Source organism: Lagopus leucura, unplaced genomic scaffold (genome assembly GCF_019238085.1).
Source record: "Lagopus leucura isolate 7727_CA_CO unplaced genomic scaffold, USGS_WTPT01 Super-Scaffold_73, whole genome shotgun sequence".
NCBI lineage: Eukaryota > Metazoa > Chordata > Aves > Galliformes > Phasianidae > Lagopus > Lagopus leucura.
Genome location: NW_024962252.1, coordinates 101061194 through 101085968, shown reverse-complemented (window position 1 = coordinate 101085968; position 24775 = coordinate 101061194).

Below are 24775 nucleotides of genomic sequence, written 5' to 3'. Positions count from 1 at the left end.
TAAATGAAGGGTGAATCAGCTGTAGTCCTGCTCCCTTCCCTCCCTCTCCCTCTGTTTCTCTCCCCTCTGCCTCCAGCAATATGCACAGCAGGCACTTATTTCATTGGATTCTGACAAGCTTCATCATGCTACTTAACCTCCTTTCACAGAAAGTCCTTTGCAAATAACAAGCATATGGGTGTCACTTTGGGCACAATTCACATCCAGAGTTTTGATACGAGTGTGAGAACTGTGGTTCAGATGCTCATATTTGGTTTTGCATGTAGCTGTATAATTTCATTAATAAAGTGCTCCTAGAATTTCTATCTGCAGATACTGTGACAGTGTTTATGAATTCATCAGTCTGCACACCGTGCAAGTGGATATAAATCCATTTGTTCTACTCATGACAGAATGCCAGGTGATTGCACCAGCTATAGGCTCACCATCAGCTTTTACATCCATGCAGTTGCTGGTGCATGCATGCTGTGAAATGGCCAGCTGGGTAAGGCTATGGTGCAGCCACAGTGATGTGTAGGAAAGCCCTCACTCATCCCTGTTTCTTCGGTCCATTTCTGTTTTTTATTGCCCCGCTACAAATTATTTTTCCAAATATTTCTTTTGGAATGCACCCCAGGCAGCTTTCTGTGCTTCCCACAGTTTTCAGTTTAGTAATTTACCAAGTCTGAAACCTCATGCTGAAACTTGTCCTTTCAGCCAAAGGTCCCTAATATTGCACAACTGTTCAGATGAACCCAGTAATTACAGAAGATAACCTCAGTTATTTCACATCATCTTCTCCCACAGGTTTTCCTATGTGCAGTGTCTCTGTGAAGTTGTTAGGTGAATAATCCTAAATGAATGTCAGTACAATCTATTGTTTCCATTCTAATTCTATTCTAATTGTAAGAATAATTAAGGCATCTGGGGATTGTTTCAAATTTTCAAAGGAGGTGGAGATATGCAGGGGGATTTTGATTACTGGAAGTCAACAGTAAATCTCTTATTGATGTTAAAGCAGTGTTTTTCTAGAGCTTCTTAAATGTTTTTTTTCTTTCTTTCTTCAAACATATGGAAATAAATGAGAATCTTTCTAAATATTTTTGGGATCAGACTGCACTGCTGATTATTACATTTCATGGGATATAAAAGTCCTGAGACTTAAGAAATGTTGGGACTTTTTCCTAGTGAAACAATGAATATTAGGTCAAGATATGCAAATGTTTATAATTCCCTGCAGAAAAGTTTCAGGCACTCATCCACAAGGTAGATGGAAGTGCGTTGTGTGTTAATCTGGACAAGTAAAGAGTAGCAAAATGGGACACTTGATGTAAATACTTATTAATTTCAGCATGTGGTCAATTCTAATGGATGTTGCATGTATTTGTAGCTAATCGTCTTGGGTACCAAGCAAGAAGTTTACCCTGCAAGGGACACTTGAAGCCCTGCTGTGCACTCAGCTGTTCTTGCAGTGAAGTTATGGATCAGATCAAGTATCCTCAAAGCTGTGTCTTCTGCTTTATGGCTTTCCAGAAAACACTGATAAGGCTGGTGGGGAGGGATTATACTTTTTCACCTCAGGGCTTTGGATGATGCTGTGGTTTTTTTGTTACTGAAGGGCTATTCTTGTCACTGGTGGTGGCTTGCCATTGATGGATGTTGTAAATCATCCCTTGAAGGTTTCCATCCAGCACGTGCCTTTTTTAAATATGGTCAGGTAAGTGGAAGGTAGTGCTAGGTAAACTACTGCAGCTAGGTAGTGCTGTACCTGCTCAGACTATCTCAGGATATGCTTTCTGGTGGGCTGCCTTGTAACAAGTATGTGGTATTAAAAATGAAGACAAAGACACTGCAAAGACAGCAGTGATTCTGCGGTCGGTCCATACCTCGCTGGAGAAGAAGCTTGTGCACCTCTCTTCATCCTGAGGCACAGCAGGAATAGGGAGTGGGGTGCCCTGTGCGTGCAGGGGAATCTTGATTTGAAGTGACTTCAGTTCCGTAGCTTTCTCTAATAAAGAGAAGGGGAAATAAGCTTACACTCCCTAAGACATGAGTGATGATGACTAAGAAAGTGCCTCTTGGTGAACAAAGTCACTATAAAATATAACCTGAAAACAGAAGTCTACAGTTAAAATGACTTAAAATTGCACTGCTGCGGTGAAGTTTCATGTACCAAATTATCATTTGTTTCCATTACCAGTTGCAACTCCTGTATTTTACATTATAATTGCATGAAAGTGCTATTAATCAGAACCCAGGTGTTCCTTCTGATATTGTTTGCTATATAGGAGGAAAATATTACCTGTTTTTGTTAGAAAACATCAAAGATGAATCAAATTCTGGTGCTTGCATTTAAATGCTGTTGATACATGTATGACGCATTTTCCCTTTCTTCACCTCCCCTCTTGCTTCTAATATGATATTCTGCAGTCTGTGTGAAACCCAGCTTTCCTGGATGCTCAGCCTCAAAAGAAAAAGCAAATAGGTTTTGTTTTGTCTGCTCAGGACCTTGTCCAGCAGAGACTTTTAGTATGTTTGAAGAAAGGTATCCCATGGTGTCGGGGCCCTGTTGGTTTAGCCAACCTCAAAGCTCTCTCTGGGGCACTGGCACTCGTGATCAATCTTTTTACTTGCTGATAAATAGTATCTTGCTAAACAGGCAAGGACAAAATACTTCTTTTCTTCCTCCTCTTCAGTCACTCATGTTTTCAAGTGTGAGGTATCGTGCATCAACTCTAGTCACACATTATCAGGCATGCATGATGCAAACGCCTCTGGGATAAATGTAGGTAATTACTGGCTCTTGACAGAGACCAGATATGATGGAAATCAATTTGGAGTGACTGATTTCCATTTTGTTTGTCTTAGTCATATCCTGACACTCTTACACTGAACCTGTTAATATGCTCTTGATTGTAATGCATTTTCAAATAGTTTGAAAGGTGACCCCACTGTAAGAATTATTTGCTGTTACTATTAAACTTCTCTAGAGGCATCGTGCTATTACTGCACAGTTATCAAAAACAACCACCTGTATTCTGACTGTGAGAAACTCAAACACAATTGAACTTTCCCACGTATGTAAATGCCCGCTTTATATTTCTGACTTCAGTGCTGTTAATTACAGTGATTACTGCTTAGCTAAGGATGCACACCCGTAGGTTGCAAAACTCATTCTGCTCTCAGTGCTCTGATATCCCCTTAGAAGGGGGGGAAAAAAAATCCTCCTTTCAGCCTGAAGTCCTTTTTCCTCGTTTTCACTGGTAAAAAATGGTTTTTCAAACATGCAAATCTTTGTGCAGTGTTTCTGAAGCTGACGTGTTTGTGAAGACCTTCCCTTTCACATGCGTGGCTTGCTCTGCGTAGCCATGGGATGGAAGAGTCACTCTGGGTTAGAGGCAGTGAGCAGCTGTAAGGAATGGACACATGCATATTTAGCACATAACGTGGGGGATGTCAGATGGACAGGGTGACACTGCTGTGTGGCTCTGGCATCATTCCCTGGGAGACTGCTGGTGGCAACACAGTCTCTGCAAATTACTTCTGGTATCGGAAAAGTGACAAAATGGCCCATAACAAATCAGTAAGCTTTGTCTCTGACTGCCACTCGATAGCATCTCACTAAACTCTTCTTTGCGAGTGCCCAGAGGACGTAAGGGAAAAAGCAGTGTTAAGAGGAGATGGAAAAATTCCATTTGTCCCAAGTGCTTTGGCTGTTCGTACATATCTCCCCCTGCACATGCATTGCTCTGGGAAATGCCCATCACACTGACAGGGAGACCAGGGTAGCTTATTTTGTTAAACTCAGCCTATGGTTTTGGCCAAGCCTAACACTGAATTGCACTTCTATGTGGTAGCTCACAGGCTAATGTGAAGTCAGTTCCTCCTTTCCACCTGTTATGTTGCTTACCTGCAAATGCTATCCTTCCCACACAGCATGGGCTTCCTCTGGACTGTGTGTCCATGGGCTGTAGTGGGAACTGCAGAGCTGTGATGGCACTTGGGAGCTGTATCTCATCTTATCCCAAGGGGCTTGGCTAAATATATATTTATACATTAAGAAACATAACTTTGAATTCAATGAAACAAGAGCCTTGTATTTGTTCATGTTTTGCTTTAGCTCAAAAATGAATTTATTTTATTTTATTTTATTTTTTTTTCCCCAAGAACGAAACTACAATAAGAGTAAGTGTTGCAGGGAAAAGGAGCAAGAGCTTCAAATCTCTGGTGTAATAGCTGAATCTGGGTCTTGAGTGATCTCCACTTGAATGCTTAAAGGTTCACAGCACCAATTAGCTATTCCATTTGATAGCTAAAGGCTTAATTAAATAGTAGTACGCTGCTAGAAAAACTTCAGGATACGAAACAACTGCTGCCTTTTGTGGGTTGGTTTGGTTTCCTTTTGATAGAAATTGAAAAGGAATTGCATGGAGGGGAGGACCCAAATAGGTGCCATGTCTCACTGGGGAAAACAAGCTCTGCAAGTCCTCTTATAAACTTCCAGGGGAAGGTACAGCCCAAAACCAAAATGGCTTTAAAATGGCATTGAAAAGTCAATTCACCTTATGGCAAAACTCTTAAGTGCATTTTAATCTGCAGAACTTATGCATATTTCACATTCTCATCTTGATTTGGGATGAAAACAGATACTGAGTTATCATAGCTTGCCACTGGGTAGCAGATCTGAGCTTCAATGCATTCTGCTAACCACCCAGCAAAACAGGCTTTATTCCACATTTCTCCCTGAGTCTATGCAAGGAAACAGGATAAGTGAGGCTTAGAGCTCATCAAGAAGTTAGTTTGTTTTTCCTAGTGAGAACTGCAGAGGAAGTATACTCAGAATCCCACAACATTAGATAAATTACCATTATTTTTATGTGTGAAAACTCATCATTAGGTTTCCAGGAGAGTTGTAATTTTTTTTTTATTATTATTTATTTATTTATTTTTGTAATGAAAATTAACCTTTCTCCTTCACAATTTAAAGCCAGGGAAAATCTCATGGCAAATCACTGTAAAAAGGTCTGTTTGGATGGTGCAGGTGGCATTGCACTTAGTACCAGTAAAAACAGAAAAGCCATGATGCTTTTCTCAAATCACTGTCTTATAATAATAATAATAATAAAAAAACTGGCTTCTGTTCCATTCTCCTGCAAGGGAGAGATTTGCTCTGTGATTGAGCCATTCAGCTGCTCCATGTTGCAGGTTATCTGGCTGTGAAAATGGACTCTATTTACCTGCACCGTGGCCGCATTATGGAACAACTGGATGCAAACTGAAATCTAAAGCTGCCATTCCTAATCTTCACTTTGACCCATAGAAGCCATGGTGCAGCTCAGAAATACCTCAGAAAAAAAATACTGGCATTGCATTTAAAAAACATAATAATAAATCAGTTGTTTGTTTCAGTGTTGTTTCCTTTGTGGAGAAATGTGATGCTTTCAATAGGACTGGAATTGAGAATAGAGATGGAGATTGGTTTTGCTGAACTGCTGTTGTGGTCTGCAGCACCATGTGGCTTGTCTCCCTGTGAGCTTGCTTTTGAGCAAAGTCCTATAGAGAGAGCCAGAAATGTGGGGAACCCACAGAGAAATGCAGCAAATCCTATGGAAACTAACAGTGCTCTTTCTCCAAAGAAAGCCCACCTCTTAATGGAAAGCAGATGCTTTTCCTAAAGTTAGACTCAAAACTGATTTTTCCTTTACTGGGTCACTCTCCATCCATGTAAGGAATGACCTCTGTCCCACACTGGTGTGTGAGAGATCTGAAGCCCCAGCCCCAGGGAGGTGAGAAGGGATGAATTGGGATGGCATCACTTTGCTGAGTTATCCAGGAGCTTGAAGTCAGTGCCTGACAAAGTGTCTGCTTTCAGATTCTGGTCTAAAATGTGCCCTTTTATTCACTCTTTGTTCTTGTATGACAAGTGTTTCTGTAGTTCATGTAGGTGTTCCTGCCAAGGCCTGGCTTTGTCAAGTAGGAGCTTTACTGTAGTGGTAAAAAGAGTGAGAAAAACTGTCATTAAATGCAGCCTCTCTTGCTGGTTTCTGTGCCCTGCTGCGTTAACTATATGCTGTGTGGTGTTTTGTTGTGTGTTCCTTCAAACCAATACCTCGCTGGATGTTTTTATTTCTAATTCTGCTGTCCTGCAGCATCTCAGACTTTGTTTTTTTCACTTGAACTGTATTAGAGGTATGAAGCATTTGTGCTGCCACTTTTCTTTGTACAGATTATAATTGCATGCTACACAACTGGTGAAATGTGGTAGCTGTTGCTACAAATGTATTGGGATGATGGAAAGTGGGAGTAAATAAAATGGATATTGAACTTATAGCACCTCTTCTTTCCCTCCCTTCCATTTTTATTTTTGGTGAACAGAAGGTATATTACCATATGACATATCTATGCAGATAAGAGGGCTTTATGATGGTTACTCCAAACGATGTATGGTGAGGCATGAGGAGAGATGGGAACAAGTCCCTGTTCAGGAAAAAATTTGACCCAGAGTAAACAATTCTAGATCTCCAAAGCCACACTCTGGAAGTCCGATATATTTTGTCAAGTGCCCAACATCTATCTACAGCCATGAAGAGGCACAGGATATAACAACTGTAGAGGAGAAAAACAGAAAAGTAAATTCATGAATTGGAAATGATCGTGAAAATGTTCTTCTCACTCACAGTCCTATATATAACTACTGTCTGGCACTTAAGCCCATCTGTGTGATTGCATTGGATATAGCCAAAACAGGCAGAGGTGAAAAGAGAGGACACAATTGCTATTTCAATAAAATTAAATTTAAATTTATTTAAATTATTTAAATTTACTTGCACTCTCTACAAGTTTGATAGTTATTAATATCCCAGCCAAATTTGTCGCTTTTTTTTTTTTTTATACCTGCCTCCTGTTGCTAAACTAAGAGAATACCTTGAGTTGACCCATCAAATCCCATTCCTACTGCTTTTGTCAGTAGGAGAAAGCAACATCCTAACTGCTGCTGAAGTGGCTTTTTTCCAGGAGACAGATGCTACTATAGGGTATATTTGTTTCAAATAAAAGTTGCTTAGAAGAACACACAAATGACTTCACCTACTGAATGAAAGATGAAGGAGAATGTCTGGCTCTCCCTCTCTAAATGGATAAAGCAAGAAGAGAATAAATATAGATAAACTTGTATACACACAAATGTACTCTTATCTTTTGGAAAGTAAAACACTGTATGTACTTCCCAAAATACATTTCCATGGGGGACATCACATCTTCGTATGCATCCATATCAACAGGCATTTCACTCATTAAAATTAGCTGCTTTTGATGAGCGATAAAAAAGAAGGGAAGAAGTCTTTCTTACTAGTTTGGGCCATCCAAAATCATGGTGGTCAGGGAGCTAATCTCAATGATGCCTCTTTTGTCAGAGGAGAATTCTTCAGTGGAGCTGCCTTCTTTGGCATGCTCAGTAATACCTTTCCTTGCTTGTTTCTGACTGAACAGGAAGGTGCCAGAGACTTGTCAGCAGTCTGTGCTGTGGTTTGATTCAGCAGCCACTCATGAGGTTACAAAGGCCTATTGAAAACTCAGCTCTGACTTTGGAGCTGCAGGACAGGCACATACCCTTCTAACTCTCCAGACCTTGCTGTCTGTGCTCTTTAGAAAGGATTGTTTTCACTGCCTGCTGTGGTTGTGTATTACTGTTGGTGACAGTAGGAACACAGAAGGGTCTCCTGTCCCTGTGCGTTTGTTGAGCACACAAATGGTCACCTGGTGTCACACTTCAGTCAACCCTCTATTTGCTAAGACTGAGCCCAAGGGGTAAATTCTCTTAGTCCTTTTTGAGTCAGCGAAGGGTTAAAAGCAAAAGTAATTACTGGCAGGTGAAATCAGAGTATTTGTGCCCTTGTTATTCCTTTGCCTTTTTTGATACTTTTTTTTTTTCTGTCTATAATCCACCTGTTTATTCTTTAAGGGAGCGGAAATGGTTCATAAATGGCTGATCAAAACATGAAGGGGACAACTGCTTCTCTTGGTTTCACAGCTTCGCTCTTGCAATCAGGCTGAACTGTTTTTAGTTGAGACATGAGTGCTTGTGTACCCTCTTTGCTTGGCAGCAGTGTGTGTACACTGTTGTGTACAATTGCACAAGTCTGCCTGCACTCCTGTAAGCCTTGTTGCACTCTACTCTGCTTTCCTGTCACCCACTCCACAGAAAAAAAAAATAGGGAATAATTTCTTTTCATCTCCCTGTAGATGTTCTTGTGTAATAGTCCTACCACAGCATTTTTGTCAGTCATGGACTAAATCCAGGAATACATTTAAGCCTGTGAGCCCCATTTAGCTTATGCTCTTGTGTGTGTACATGCTTAGATGTTTTTCTTGATTTTTTCTCAGAAGAATTCAGGTCAGGGATCTCTGAAGTACTCATAAATCCTGTGTGTCAATAGCAGGGGAGGGATACCCTAACCTATCTGTTCCCTGAAGCCATGAGCAGCCTCTGAAGCTTAAAGAAGTGGTATCCACAATGGCTATCTGGCCATAAAGCGATGGAAAGTAGCATAGGATGAAGATTCCAGAGGCTTCCTTTCATAGCATCGATCGAAGGCTTTTAAGGGATAAGGATCATAAAGATGTGAATTGAGATGTGAGAAAGCACTATTTATAAAAACCTATCAAATGATACTTATCAGCTATATTTGGATTAGCCTCCATTTGGATTAGTCTCAGACCATCAGGGATTACTTTCCTAAGGCAGAAACTCAGAAGGAAAAAAGCTCTTGCAATCTATCATCAAAGCTCGTGGTTTTCTTTTCACCCTGAAGTTAAATGCTGGTTCCAGCACTCCTACCCCTTCAGTGTCCTCCTGGTAAAGGTTCAGTGTCCCCCAGTGAAGGTCAGATCTTCTGGACTCCTGTCAGTGTACCAGGGAAGACATAGTAGTGAAATTGGAACTGTCTTTTCTTTTCAGCATGCTAGCAAAAAAAACCATTGACAGCAAAGTGCTCTCACAGCCTGGGAGAAGTCATCTGCCTGACTGTGCTGCTGACAAGCTGTTGATGGCTGTAGCTCCTTTAATTTGAGATGCCATGTTGGCATGAAGAAGGGATCAAAGCCCATTTTTCACTTATTTTATGAATATAAAATCCATGTCACTACAGTACTACATAACAGCAACCATGGTAAATACTTGCAGCAGTGCTGGCATTTGGGTGTACTATACAGTCATTTTGCTCATATTGCAAACTGGACAAATCTGACAGAAACACCTTCAGCTCACTCCAGAGTAACTTTGTGCTGGGCATTTCCTGAGAGTGCAGCACAGGACAGGGCATCCTTGGATGCTCCCATGTATGAGAGTCTCATTGCACCCCCAGCACACAGCAGATGAGTGCCTGTGGCTCAGGACAACATTTACGAAGGGTGCAGCTCATCCTGTAGGGATCTTGGCTGAGAGTCTGACCTCAGTGCTTTGTCCTGGGGCTGGAAGTTACGATGATCTCAGTGGAATTCATGCCTTAAATCAATGCTTTATGGCATAGTGTAATGTTGAAGGTACCACGACTTCATCTTGCCCGTCCATTTGGGTTTGCATTATAGCTGGGTCATCAAACACCTACAGCAGCTTCATCTCTTGATCATTACCCTTTGACTGCTGCTTTGATCAGTGAAAGCAGTCTCTGTCACACATAAAGGAAAGGTTTAGTCTCTGGGATTCTCATTTCTGGGTTCGTGTCATTGGTACAAACTCCCTAACTATCTAAAATGACTTCCCATCTCTGCAAGCAGCAGGTACACGTGTCACCCATCTGGGAGACGTAGGAATACGACCGATTCCTCTTCCTTCCACTGGAAAAAAACTGTTAGTTTTCACATGCTTACATTTAAACTTGCTGTTCTCAGTCTTGAATTTGTATCTTATGAGTAGAAGCTACTGGCAATTATTGTGCTACTTACAGCAGATCTCTAACCACTTTCAGAAGGATGATTATAATATTGCCACTTTCCAGCTGTGGAATTGTAGGCAAAGCAAGATAAAATTATAAAATCATTAAGCTTGGAAGAGACCATTAAGATCACCAAGTCTAGCCCCAACATATTACCTCTTGTCCTCATGCTGATAAGACCTGCTTCGTGCTGCAAACCAAGACAATGGAAAAATGTGTCAGTGAGCTTGACTGAACTACAAATAGGGCTGTGAAATATCCATCCTCAGGTGCATTCAAGCTCAGGTGGACCAGTTGTTAGCAACCTGCTGTAGCTTGGAAGTTTGCCCTGCTTTTGGCCCGCATTGTAACCAGATGTGCTGTAATCAGTATCGTGCTATGACTTGTTTTTAGAGACAAGAATGAGAATCTTTTGCAGAATCCTGCTTTGATCTTCAGTATGTCACACAAGGTAAATATATATTTTGCATTAGAGAGAGAGAATTAATCTTTTTTTGGTACGTTTTATTTTGCCTGAAACTTAACGAAGAGGAGTTGAAAATAAAGTAACAATTGCAGCCAGCTCAGTGTCAATCTATTGCCTGGAAGTCAGTGCAAAGCTGGTGTAATAGGTGAAGTTGGTAGGAAAGCAGTGTGACCACTGAGCAGAGCAAAAGAGCATTTATTGAAGAGTCTGCACGCAGACAGAGCAAACAGAAACCACATCCTGCATCTGTGAAATCCAATTGCATCGCATTTTATAGACACCTAGCTAACATAATTGAGTAATTCTGTTAATACAGAAATCATTCCTGCAGCTAGTTTGCTCAGTCAGGAATCTAATGTCACTGGTAACCATGGCACCATGGTCTTTTGTTTATCGAACAACTCACACTTCATTCAGAGCTGGCCTGTAAAAATAAGAATAATTAAAAAAAAAAAAAACCAAAAACAAACTACCACGAAATCAGATCCTTATCTTTTTGGTGGTTTGGATGCTCATGTACCAGTCTGGATTTTTTGTTTCTGCACACAAAAATGTCTGTACTACACAGCTGATGGTTCACAATCGTTTCAGGTGCTGTTCCATACCAACTTACCCACTCATTTTTGGTGCTGTGGGTTCCCTAGGGGCACCAAATGGTGCCAAAAGCTGTGGAAGCTCCCAGATCTGGTGGGTGACAGCCCTGCCCGTGGCAGGGGGCTGGAATTAGATTGTCTTTAAGCTCCCTTCTAACCCTAAGCCATTCTACGATTCTGTGGCTCTTGGCATGTCCTAATTGCTCCATTAGCAAGTTCTGTGCTAACAGAGATGCACATACACTCTGCCCTTCACACACATCGTGGATGGCTTGTCTGGGTTCTGCAGACTAAAGTGGATTTCTCTGCTCTGAATCCCTTGTTCTCCTTTCCTCCTGCAGGTGACATTCAAGACATTTTCCCTGGGGGTGAAAAAACAGCTCTTGAAGGGAGTGGCAAACTCCTTTGTTTCTTGATTCTCCTTGGTACCCACCAAACTGTCACAGAAAAAAAAAAGAGATGTGATGGTAGGATGGTAGACATGTTTTAAACAAAGTACTTGGCTTTTGGAGGACTTTTTTTTTTTTCTTTTTTAATAGAAAAAAAGGTTTTGAGAGACCAAGCTGTAACTGTGTTTAAGAGAAGACAGACATCTCTGCCCAGATCCAACCAAGGCTTTGACTGCTTAACAGCGATAGCATATCATCACTACTTCCTCTGCAGATTATTCAGAATTCCTGTCCCTGCTTGGCCTCAGATGACAACCTGGGCACCATGTCAGTCTTGTCAGAACCATTCTCATCTGAGAATGCCAGATGCCCCTCTTGCTTTTTGGGGGATACTGCGCCTCAGTGAGCAGCACTATGATGTCCACACACCCATAGAAATTGACAGATACTGAGATATAAACTTTTACCACTTCTGTTCTCCTGCTTGAAATGATGTTCACAGAACCCAGAATCGCCAAGTTTGGAAAAGACCTACAAGATCATCCAGTCCAACCATCCATCCATCACCAATAGTTCTCACTAAACCATGTCCCTCAATACAGCATCCAAACATTCCTTGAGCACCTCCATGGTCAGTGACTCCACCACCTCCCTGGGCAGCCCATTCCTGACCACTCTTTCAACTCTTTCAGAGTTCTCTTCTCTTTTCAGAGAAGTAGTAACTTCACAAAATTCTCAAATAAGCTGTGAATTGCTCATACTCAGGCTATGAGCTGCACTGTTCCTGAATACACCCCTCCATGCATTTTTGGCCAAACTCAGACTGCTAGGGCAGAATAAAGGTTAAAGCTGAACCCTTATGTTCACAAAATGCCCCCTCCTTTTTTTTTTTTAATGATAAAACAGCTATTTTCTTGGAAGCTGTGTGTCTGCTGTTAGATGACAGACATTAGATCTTCCCTGAGAATTTCCTGAAATCAAATGTTTTGTCTGAGATAAACAACTGTATTGGTGGACAACATTATACTGCACAAAATGGGGCTTTTACTCATCTATCGGTAAAAATAGTATCACCTCAGGCTTTGCCTAAACTCAAACCAGGTAAACCAGATACATACAGAGACATTAGAATGCTGCAGAAGACATATTTGTTTCTTCATGGGACAAGTTTCTGGGAGCTGTTAACTAGGTTATCCTGTGTGCTGAAGTGTGTTTCTGATGGAATTACACTCATCATTCCCACATAAATACCCACTGTCTTTATGGTGATCACTGCCTTTCAGAGAACAAGTGTATTAATACTGATTAAGCTGCTTTATGGAAATGGAGCATTTTCACAGGATTGGAAGCTGCTTTGCCAGTGACGCTGTGCTGAGTACTGGGAACTAATTCAAGCTGCTTAGCATTAATGAGTAAGAATTATTAAACAGAACCAATTTTTTAGAGAGGATGGTTCTGCCAATCTGCTGACGTTGAACTAATACAAGATATCCGTTTTCCTGTTACTTATATAGTATTGTCACCTGTTCTTTTCTTTTTTTCCTCTTTCCAACATTTTACCCTATTTAAGCCCATGAGTCATGGAATTCCACAGTAATTGATGGCTGTTTGGGCTCATAATTCAGCAGTGTGAGATTACTCTAAAGGAGGCAAAGGAAAGCTGTGCCTGTTCCTAGATGGTACGAAGAATGCAAAAAGGTTTGCGTAACATTTTCCAGTGATGGTAATGAATAATGTCCATATCTCTGTCTACATATAATACCTTCTTGCCTTGCACCACAAAACCTGGTTATGGAAGGCAATTACTCATGGACTTTACCTGAAAGGTAACTTCATTCTTTTTAAGGCTTACAATAAGAAATTACCTCTAAGATATTTATTGCTATTATATTAAAAACTGAAATGTGCTTTCCCCACTGCACGTGGTTGTGAGAGACCAACCAGAGGGAGATTTTCCAGGAAAGCACTAAAGCAAATAACATGAACATCTAAGCTGTGTTTCTTTTCCGCTCTGTGTTTTAAAGACATCTGTGAAGCCCTGAGAAAAGAAAGAACAACAAACTTTGAGGACTAGCAAATAATAATGACGCTTCCATAAACTGAAAACAGTCTCAGAGAAGGCAAAGGAGTTAATCAGAAGTGAAGTCTGAGCATACAGAGTCAGTTGGACATGACAGCAAAGGGGCCATCACTGTGCCAGTGAAGCCTAAGCCATGGACGAACGCTTGCAGGGAGCAGGAGGAGAGGGAAGCTCACAGTGCTCCACGACTGAGGTGGATTGATACAGTGATGTTTACAACATCAGCAGGTGCTTCTCTAGAAGTTGGAAGGCTTAAATAAGTTTAAAACTCAGTTAAGATCCAGTTTGCCTCTGGTAAATCATGCCACTACCTCAAATGGCAGGTAGCTTCTGGACTTTTTTTTCCCTAAAATTGTCATAAGTAAAAGGAAGTGTCTTTATTATGGGCCTTTGCAATTTGCTGGAGACAAACACCCAACATGTTACTGAAGCTTGTTTCATCACAGCTTTGATCCTGCCTCACAGAGTTTTCATTGTACAGCAGCTGGTGCCCATTTCTGTGGCTGCTGTCACCATCTTGAGATTTCTATCAGTTGGTTCCAAGTAAGAAAAGCAAAAATTTGCCCCAAACCTCGTCATTTGTTCCTGTTGACCTCATGTCATTCAATGGCTTGACAACCAGCTTTTGGTGAAAGCAAACGTATTTTCAGTTGACAGCCTGGATTGGCAGTAAAAGCCAGTCTCCAAACTCTTGCAGTTTCCAGGACCATGAGCAACTTCACAAAACAAAAGCTCCCTCCCTTTGCTGTGCCTGGTGTTGTCTGCGATTGCCCTGTACCACCTCTTGCTATTCTGTAGCAACATGTAGAATAAAATCTCCTTTGCTTAAATGCCAAGGTACCTGCAGGATGGCAGAGCACAGAAATAGCAACAGATAGTCCTTTTATATTTCTGTACATATACACAAGCACAGAGGCATGAATCTTTGTGAGAATGTGATTTTCACAAGATAAATTGTCTGAGAACAGAACTAAAACTGTGTTACTATGGCTTAATTATATTTAAAATAATCAATTAATTATCAACTGTAGTTAATGAGTGGAATGGGCTACTGCCACCTGAAATTATTTTCAGGGAAGCTTAGGCAGTTTTAGGCATTTTTTTGCTGCTAATGTGCAGTTTGGGCATGGTTTTAACCATGTGTTAGGGGCCCCCCGAGCTGCAGTGTTGACCTGCAGCCCAACCCAAGCAAAGCACTCAGATCTGCCCAGTTTGGGACATTGTTGACTGCACAGAATCCACCATGGTCTGCCAGTGAACATCCTCGGTTTCTAATGAGCTCCCATGGTTGTGATGGGGCTCTGTGCTCTGCTGGCTCTGTGGGTCCGCTTTCTCATTACACTGCTTTGATTTTCCTCAGTGCTGAGGTTGGTAAGAGCAGTCTGGATGCTAGGTTTGTGCTGTGTGCTGTCACGGCTAGAGGGCAGGGATGGCTTGATTTGTGCCAGATTTGTGTCTGTTCCTCCTGCTCATTAATTAGCAAATCTGCCCTGCTGAAAATAGAATTAAATGAGACAAAACATTTTGCTAAAACTACCATCAAACATGAAAACCAAATGATTCCAGTTTGGCCGTAAATGCAATTTCCAAACACGTTAATGCTTTCAAATGACTCCACTGACCTGTGAAACCAGCAGTCATGGTTAGAGAAAGTTATGGATGTTGGAAAATGAAAATGGAATCTGGAGGTAAATGAGAGGCAAGCAGGAAAGAATGTAGACGAAGAAGTGAGGGAGGGGGAGTGGGGGGGAGGGGGGGAATTGGGGATTGGAAAGGAAGGAAAAAAGAAGAAAGCATAAATGCCTGCATTCTGTTTTGCGTTTAACCTACAGGGAAGAGTTCGGCAGGGTCTCCTTCCGATGAACGGTGCCCAGAGGGAACTATCACCACTAGAGGGAACCGCTGCATTTAACATCCACCGCCGCCAGTTTGAAACAAGCGCTGTGTAGCAGGGGGTCAGGGGGGCATTCGCAGAAGAGACTGGAGGCACTCAAGGTGGATTTTTAAAAGTGGATTAGTACTTGAAGATGAAAAGCAGTGATGTCTCAAAGGAGTGAAGGATCCCCATAATAGCCCAGGTGGCTGCTTTGTGTTTTTGTTCTCAAAGTATTGATCAATCTGACACGTTTCTTGTTTTCTCGGGGTTTACACAATTAAGATATTTGGAAGTCAGCCTGCATCTAGTTACAGCTGTTCTGAGAACAGTGAGGAAAATGTAGGGATGCTTTGAAAGCATTCAGCATTGGCCTGTTTTTCTTTTTTAACAGCTGAAGTCATTTTCTGGAGGAGCATGGCTGGGGCGACACTAATTGCAAAATCATCCTTTCTCCTTCCTCCCCTGTTGCAGAAGCAGCAGTTGTGCCAAGTCAGTGCTAGCATTTATGTGAAATAAAAATAGACTGAATGCTAATGCGTGGTTGCAGGGTATACGTTACTATAGCCTATAATTTGGAAGAAAAAAAAGTAAGGGTTGATGGAGTGCATGAGACAGCAACAAATAGGATTCAATCATGTCTTGCTTGAATGAGAATACATTAATCAAAGAGGAGAAGGACAATTCTCTTGTTAGGAAAGGTGGGGGGAGCCAAAACCAGGTGAGGAAAGCATGAATGGGGTGGAGGGAAGGCCTTAGTGCCAAGCCAAAAGGGCTCAGTGGGCCTTGTTGGTTGGTCTACAGCTCCTAAAGGCCAGAGCCATTAGCAAAGCAGAGTGAAAGCCTGAACTGAAAGGTTAGCAGAAACATAGCAGGAGTTGCCAAAGTAGGAAATTAAGTGTTCTGTGAAGGAGTTCAGGGGATAATTGGATGCTGTCGAGTTAAAAAGGGACTGGCAAATTAATGTCTGTGTAAATATACAGCTTGGTGAAATAACAGTTTATATGAAGTAATGCTCAAAATGTTTATTCCTGGGAAATAAAAAATTGCAAGATAAATATGTATAACTGGCATCATATTAAGGACGATGTGGTTTCTGACCATGGCTGGGATATCCTTACAATAGTAAATAAGAGAAAAATTATTGCCTTGATGGCATATATGGCAGATTTCCAGTGGACTTAATGGCTAGGAATCTTACTGTGTACTTTTACAGAACAGGATTGTATGTGTGTGGTTAATGGGATGACCTATTTGAGGAAAGTGTTGAGTCCTGAATCAGGTGCTGCCTCTGCAGAAAAAAAATCTGCTCTTCCATTGGATAGCTTAATAACCCCCCACAGGCAAAAAATGGCTGTCTGATGTCCTTTGTTTGGAGCTTTGGGCTATCTAAACCTAGACTTGTTCTCAGAACAAGCTGCTACAGATTAAGTATTCAGTCTCCCAACCTTAGGGAGCACTGGGAATAAGATACCAACATATGTTGGGTTTAGCTCATAGTGCATTAAGTGGAGGATCTGTTCATGTTATTGGTACATAACTATCTGATACATACAGATCTTAGGTTGTGATCCACCACATTTAGGGTGGATCTTTTAATGCATCGTTTATTTTTAAACATATGAGAAACATATGTTGTGTTCTTCTATTGGTTATTCTATGGGTTATTCTATTGGGCTATTTCTTGCCTGCTGTTATTAAGCTGTTTATCTGCACCCGTTATCATTTGTGCATAAGCTGTTTGCAGTGCTTTGGAATATATTTTCTAATACGTGAACCGTTCTGCTTGTTTTTGAGAATATTTTTGCTATTTTGATTGCTTTCCCTGAACTAGTGACAGTTCTAGTTTTGGCAGGACTCAAGATAATGGGATGCAGGCTGCTTTTTCTTAGCCAAGTGGAAATCTCCATTTCTAAGTACCTTTAGAAGTAAAGTCAGTGAGCTGCAATAAATAGGTTGTATCGTCGTTAATGTCAAGCTGTAACCTCCAGGTTTAATCATCCCTTCTTTAGGATGGTAAAACCCTTAAGATTATGGTTCCCTTGGAAGCTGTTCTTCTTCACATCTGTATGGGGCTGCTGAACCATGCCCTGAACCTCTGATTGATCACCTGATGCAAGCACTGAGTCAGCCATGGGAGCACAGGTGAAGGCAATTCACCTGTGCTGCAGGAAGGAGTGGAGCCTGGCTCTACCTCTCCTAGACCCGTTTAAGAGCTGACTGCCAGTGGGGAAGGATCTCTTCTGGAAATCCACTCCACTGGAGTTTACCATGCAGGCCCAGGACAGGGTGAGTGTTCTTCTTTCCTACTCTAGTATAATAATTATATCAGCCAAACTCCTGGATATACTCTAGCATCTGTATATTCACTGATTGTACAACATCCCTCTCAAAGTCCTAGGAGCTATCTTTGATTCCTGCAGCAGTGAATGAAAGCATATTATTGATTCTAGAATTCTTGCCAGCATCAGTCAAATTTTGTCATCCAAATGTGCATTCTGGTCCAATTCTGTGCTAATATATTGATAATTTTAACCCAGGGAAAAAAAAAAAAAAAAAAAAAAAAAAAACACAGTGTTCTCTGCCTTGTTCTTTCTCTGCCCTTAGTCTGAAGTTCCTGATGAGGACTGTTTGGTCCTCAAGATGGATGAAATCCCTCTGTCAGTAGTGCTTTGTATGGTATACAAGTTCATTGCTCATTGTAGTGCATGCATGCCTCTGTTTTGGTTTTCCTGCCCATCTCCAGAGGCACGTTGCTTGGCTGTTCATTTGCAGAGCCTGGTAGTGGCTGATCGCTTTTGGCTGGGTTTCTGGTCTTTTGGTACTCTCCTCGTTTTAGTTACAGAGGTCATCCCCATGATGTGTAATTCACAGAATCATATCATAGAATCACAGAACGGCCTGGGTTGCAAAGGACCACAATGCTCATCCAGTTCCAACCCCCTGCTGTGTGCAGGTCGCCAACCATCAGCCCAGGCTGCCCAGAGCCACATCCAGCCTGGCCTTCAATGCCTGCAGGGATGGGGCATCCACAGCCTCCTTGGGCAACCTGTTCCAATGCCTCACCACTCTCTGAGTGGAATACTTTGTCTTAATATCCAACTTAGACCTCCCATGTCTCAATTTAAAACCATTCCCCCTTGTCCTATCACTGTCCACCCTCGTAAACAACCATTCCCCCTGCTGTCCTTTCTATACGGGGAGCCCCAGGCCTGGATGCAGTGCTGCAGATGGGAGCCACTTGGAAGTGGGCTCAATGTCTGAACTGGAGGACAGTGAGAGGCTTGAGTACAGCTGGTCCTGAAAGCAGAGCTGCTGGTGTTCCCCTTACAGAAACACCAAGTTGTAAAGGCAGAGGCAAACTGAAAAAACAACATTTTTCTTAGGATCTGAGGCATCTATAGGTATTTCTGTGTGACAGAGTATTGCACTGTGTCAGCATATCAAGTGCAATGCAGTGCTGTATTTATTGTTGTATGGATTGTCACGTTCCCAGATCCCTGAGTGCCTGAGTTTCTCTGGGTGAAAAATTGTGGAAAAACACATTTTGCAGACCAACTATCTGTCACTGAGAAAACCCATGAATAATTCTGAGAGAGAAGCAGACTTGAGGACTTTGCAATCTGCTCATAAACAGAAGAAGTTTCTCTGAATAAATAATTGGTTGGGAATCAGTCAGCCCACTCAACTCGTTACCAAATCCTTCTCAAAAGATAAGTTTGGCCTTATGGGAAACTACACAGAGATACATGTTTTTAGAACAAACCCCAGATAGAATATTAAAAATTAAAGTCAATAAAACCAAACGATTATTATGCATTGAGCAATGAACAAGAGAACAAACTGCAGTCATTTAATGACAGGCCATTAAAATGTGCTGTTGTGCTGTCAAAACCAGGATGTCCACGGGAAGGCTGAGCTGCAAGAATACCTCTGGTGGCAGTAGTGTTTCATTGCCCTGTTTCAGAGGTAGAATTGCAGTAGTAGTAAAGTGCCACTGGCAGCAGTGCCTGGCGTGGCTCTGTTGGCTGCCTTCCTGCAGCTGTGTCCTGGATCCAGCATGCTTGGAAGAGAAAAAGGCTGCCTGCGTACAGTGGTATACTGCAGAAACTCATGGTGACAGAGCACTCTCAGGTTTCCTCCAGCTACACAGAGCCATTGCCTGGAGCTGCTTTGACAGAAAGAGTGAAGCAGAAAGGTGGCAAGGTGTTGTTTTTTGATTTGCATCAGGAGTTCCACCAACTCTGTTTGTGTCAGAGAAACTAGATCTCAGCCTAGAGAAAGGCCTATGTGTGTTTGGCTCCTGATGGAAAGTGGTTGGCTCTTTGTTGCTGCTCAGAGCCCTCGTAAATAGCTTCAAATGAGAATGTGCTCAAAGGGAGAAGTATGAGTTATGACCACAGAGTGATGGAGCCAAATCCTGGTCTAGCACTGCAAGGCATCTCGTGAGCAAAACTGAACAGAGATCCTTTACAATACAATACAGAGAAGGAGCAGTGATGTGTACGTTGATCTTGTCACTGAGTCCCGAGCACAAGTAAGATAGCAGTGATTTTCTAAAGATGCTTGCAAAAGGGTTTCTTGGCTTTTCAATGCCTGAAGTTGCAGCAGTTGTGTTCCCATTAATGCTGGCTTGAGCTGTGCTGCAGGGACTGTCAGGAACCGTTGTGGTTTCCCCATTCTGCCCTTGCAAACACAAACGGAAGGAGCAGCTTCTGGGGTTGCTTAGGCCCTGATATTTAAGCAGTCACAGTGGGAAGTGTGCAGTGGCTGGGAGGAGCCCCCTGAGAGGGATGTTCTGCTAATAGTGGATGCACTGCACGTGAGAACAGAGCCTGAATTCCCTTCTTGAGAAACCCTTCCCTCTCTGCAGAAGGTCTCCAAGGATACCAGTCTCCCAAGCCCACGTTTGTGGCTGTCCAGCATAGTCTAAGACATTGTGTTCTTGTTGCTGTCAATGCTACAAGAGCCAGAAACATCACAGCTTTCCTTCCAGCTGTCAGACTGCATTTAAAGAGCTGACGGTTAAAGAAGTCACCTTTTCTTTCCAGAGCACAGACAGAAGAATGTTTGTGTTGTCTGTGCTGCTTTTCAGAGAAAACCATGTGCTACAAAAGGCCTGCTCTCAGTGATGAAAACTGGGGTAAGATCTCTGCTTTCTGTGAAATGTCACAAGCTGACACCAATTTGGGCTGTGGCACAATGTCACTGTCACTGCAGAGCACATTTGTCCTGGGGGACTGCCCCACTCATAAGTTTGGGCGCTTGCTGTTTGCCTTACCATTGCATGAGCTGAGGAAAAACAGGAAAGGCAGCATTAAGGTCCCAGTACAAGCTTTATGGCTGCCTTATTTCAGATAGGGATTCTCCTGGGAAACTGTCCTTAGGGACAAAGGGAACAGAACAGAGGAGAGGGATGAGAGAAATAACAAGAAGGGATTCTATAGGTACACCGAACATAAGAGACAAGCAAAGGAAGTGTATCCCCTCTGATAAATGAGAAGGGAGATCTGGCTTCTTCAGACATGGAAAAGGCTGAGGTTCTTAATGAGTTCTTTGCCTCAGATTTCACAGCCAGTCAGGCTTCCCACTCCTCTCACGTCCTTGAACTTCCAGGTGGGGATTGGGGGGGGGGGGAATCCATCCCACTGTAAGAGTGGAGGAAGTCTAAGAACACCTCACAAGGCTGAATGTGTACAAGTCTATGGGGTCAGATGACGTGCATCCCAGGGTCCTGAAGGAACTGGCTGATGTGGTTGCTGAGCCACTCAGACAAAGTCCCTGGTGTCTGGAAAAAGAGAAGCATCACTTCCATTTTTAGGAAAGATAGAAAAGAAAACCTGGGGAACTACAGGCCAGTGAGCCTCACCTCTGTGCCTGGGGAGCAGATCCTCTTGGAAGAGATGTTAAGGCACATATGAAACACAGAGGTGATCCAAGACAGCCAGCATGGCTTCAACAAGGGCAGACTGTTCCTGAACCAGGATTTGTGCAAGGCCTTTGACATGGTCCCTCACCACATCCTTATTTCTAAGTTGGAGAGAGACGCATTTGAAGGCTGGACCATTAGGTGGATAAAGAATCGGTTGTATGGTCGCAGCCAGAGCATCACTGTCTATAGTTCCATGTTCAGTGGAAGCCAGTCTCCCTTTGCTCTATCCTTGTCAGTCCCTATGTGGAGTACCACATCCAGACCTGGGGCCCCCTGCACAAGAAAGCTGTGGAGCTGTTGGAGCAGGTCCAGAGGAGAATGACGAAGATGATCAAAGGACTGGAGCACTTCTGTTTTTGTTCACAGAATGTTTCTGCATCTGAATTACTTCTACTGAATTAAGCAGCAGGTCTAGAAAAAGGCTTTATTTCACTAAGAAAGCAGATAGTAAGAAGATTTATGCTTCCTGTTAGCTACTCGATGATATGATCAATTAAATAGGTTTTGGTATTTAATTCTTACAGAGAGCTCATTCATTTGGGCTGCATGTCTTGAAAGACACCAAAGAGATAAGAAAATAAAATATCATAATATGAATAGCCTTCAAGTCCCTTAGTCCACTGTTGGACACAGCTCAAGAGCTGCTGCCTGCGTCTGAGCTAACAAACCAATTCTCATCCTTCTCTACACCTCCTCCTCTGCACGAGGCTCTGCTTTCTGCCCACCCTGCATGGGGCTGAGCTGATAACCCAGCAAGGTGATGGCAGGCTCTGCCCTGCTGTTGCATTTAGAGTGTGAGGAGGGCTTGTCAAGCAACACCAGCTGGAACAATATGTAATAGCTATATCTCCCATGTCGGGATGATGAATATGAGAATGCCAAAGATTGCCTAAACATAAATAATCCAGCTTGGTCTTTTCCTAAATGCAGGGGAATGAATTGCTCAAGGCCCAGCTCCTGAAAGAAGTTCAAGACATTAACCCAGCTGCAATTGGTCTCCCTCTGTGAAATTATGGCAGAAGTTGCACCTCAGATGGCTTTATATTTGCATTTTTATTAAATATTTATTGTTTCTACTCCTGCAAGGAACCATTACGTAGTAGACATCCTATATATTTTTATATTCCCATTTTCTCCTAGTTTACATGTGCTACTGCCTGAAATAAACATACTCAATCATAAAAAAATCGTAACATCCAAGGTTACTTGAGCATTTTCTTTCCTGAGCTTTCATCCAATTAGCATTTGTTTTTTTTTTTTTTTTAATATGGTAATTTTCCTGAAAATAGGGGAAAAATAGAAGAGAGGCAGGGCAGGTATTTATGAGCCAATGTAAAAACATGCTATTAATAGTACTGCTGTGCACTTAGGGTGCCTTCCCTCTGAGTTCCTTAAAGTGCAAGATATAAATGAATTATAAATGCACCTTTCCCCAGTCTTTCTGAAGTAGGTAATGCTAATTGAACTTCATAGACAAAACAACCAAATGGCAAAGGGATATGTTTCAAACCCCAGCTTCCCTAATAAGTCCTTCAGAGCATTCAGTAGCTGTATCAGTGAGCACCATTTAATACAAGTATTTTCAAGTGAAGTCATAACAGGATACCCATCAGTGCCGCATGCCAAGGGATAGGAGAGGGCAAGCTGACCATTGAGGCATTTATGGTCAGTCCTGAAGAGAGCTTTTCAAGATGCAGAACAGAGAGCCTGCCATACATCCCAAAAGCCAGAGCATGGCACCAGTTGTTGAGGGCTGGCTGCAGTGGCTGTGCATCGCTCAGCTTTGGATCACAGGACAAATGTCTTTCATGTTGGTTGAAAACATGAGTGCAAAATCGAGCCTGTCCTCACTGAGGACTCTCATCTTCAGTAGTGCAGTCTCAGATGCTCTCAGTGATGAGACTGAGCAGATGTGGATGGTTACCAGGAAAACCACCAAGGAGTCTTCCAGCACAAGAGGCCATTAGGTACTTAAAGCCCAGAACAGGACCCAGTCCATGCAGGAGAAGTGGCGGCAGCTGGCTCTAAACGGATAATAGCAACAGCCAGATCTGAAACCCCGTGTGTGGCAGTTTAACTACATAGATATTTGTCTACCTCTGCTATATAATCTTCTCTCTCTGCACCATCTATTCTCTTCCCTCAAGTGGCTGAGACTGAGGGCAGTTTAGATGAAAACACTTCTTTTATTGCCTGCAAGACTAAGCAGTTTTGTGACTGCTTCTATTTGCTCACTACTACTGCAAGGAAAGTGAGCATGCTTGCTGGAGCCCTGCATGCAAAGTGATTGCAGGATTAGGCCCAAAATGGGGACTGAAGAGAGCTCAAAGCGTGAACAAAAACCAGGAATGAACACAGAAGGACAATTACTGCAAATGGGTGAAAGAGAAGAATGCCTTAAGGGAGTGGGGAAAAAAAAAAAAAGGAAAAAAAACAAAAGGCAGGAGGTGGAAAGGGAGTAGTAGAGACACTGGTAGGTTTTGCATGGTTAGACTGATGTTTAAAGCACATCCTCAATGGGGCAACAACTGGAAATGAATTTGACAAGCCAGAGCATGGCTGCTCCAAGCGTCTGAGCTTTGGGGACTTCAGAAAGTGTCCACAAGGAGCATGAGCTGATGAAGTGCTGGTAGGTCTTCAGATTTTGTGTTTGTGAACTCATGGGGAAAAACAGGGCTTTGAGCTTCAGCTAGGTTGCAACTTTAATTGCAAATGTAATCACAAATGTAAAGTAAGCAAGTAAATCTTCTTGGATAATGAACTCTAAAGCAAATGCTGTGTGGTGTTTCTGGGATGGGCCTTGCCTAGATTTATCCTGTGTATTCATTAAATTGTTGTAAGTGTTCTTCTAGAGCTCATAGATACTTTTACAGCCCTATTAAATCTACATTAAATGCTTTTTTTAAGACACTTAGAATGCTACCATTTGCCCCAGCAGGGAATTTGCAAAGGAACTGTTTCAAAAGAAATCAGGGCATATTCTCAGGAATGCTTTCACAAAGGCAAGGAAAAGCCAGTACCATGCTGGGCATCACTGCAGGTGTTCCTGGGATTTCCTATTAGATTTTGGCTTCGCTGATTAAAAAGCCTTGCTAAATTTGGATGGGAGCCACGAGGAGTTCTGTCTTTGCAACAGCCCTGGAAAACAGTGCTCAAGCTGTGGTTGGCTGGCGTGGGAAAGGCATGGGCTGACTTCCAGGCCTGTTCTTGTTGGGTCCTGGTGTCACCCCATGCCTCTGCCTCTCACGGGCTCAAGTTGCTTTCCCTGGTGGGACCAGGTGTTAGCTGTTGTGCCCATTCTTATCTTTCCTTGGTTTACGAAAATACCTAAATTACAAGACACAGTGAGAAGTTTGGTGAATAATTGTAGCTTGAGCATGTCTCTTGGGATCCCTCTTCTGCAGCTTCTCTGTAGGACATGATGTTGTTGAAGGAGGATGGAGGACGTCAAGCCTGATAACTGCCTAATGCTTCTATCACTGTGTAATTGGGAGTATAGTGCTGTTAAGACTGCAGTGAGAAAATGCAGTT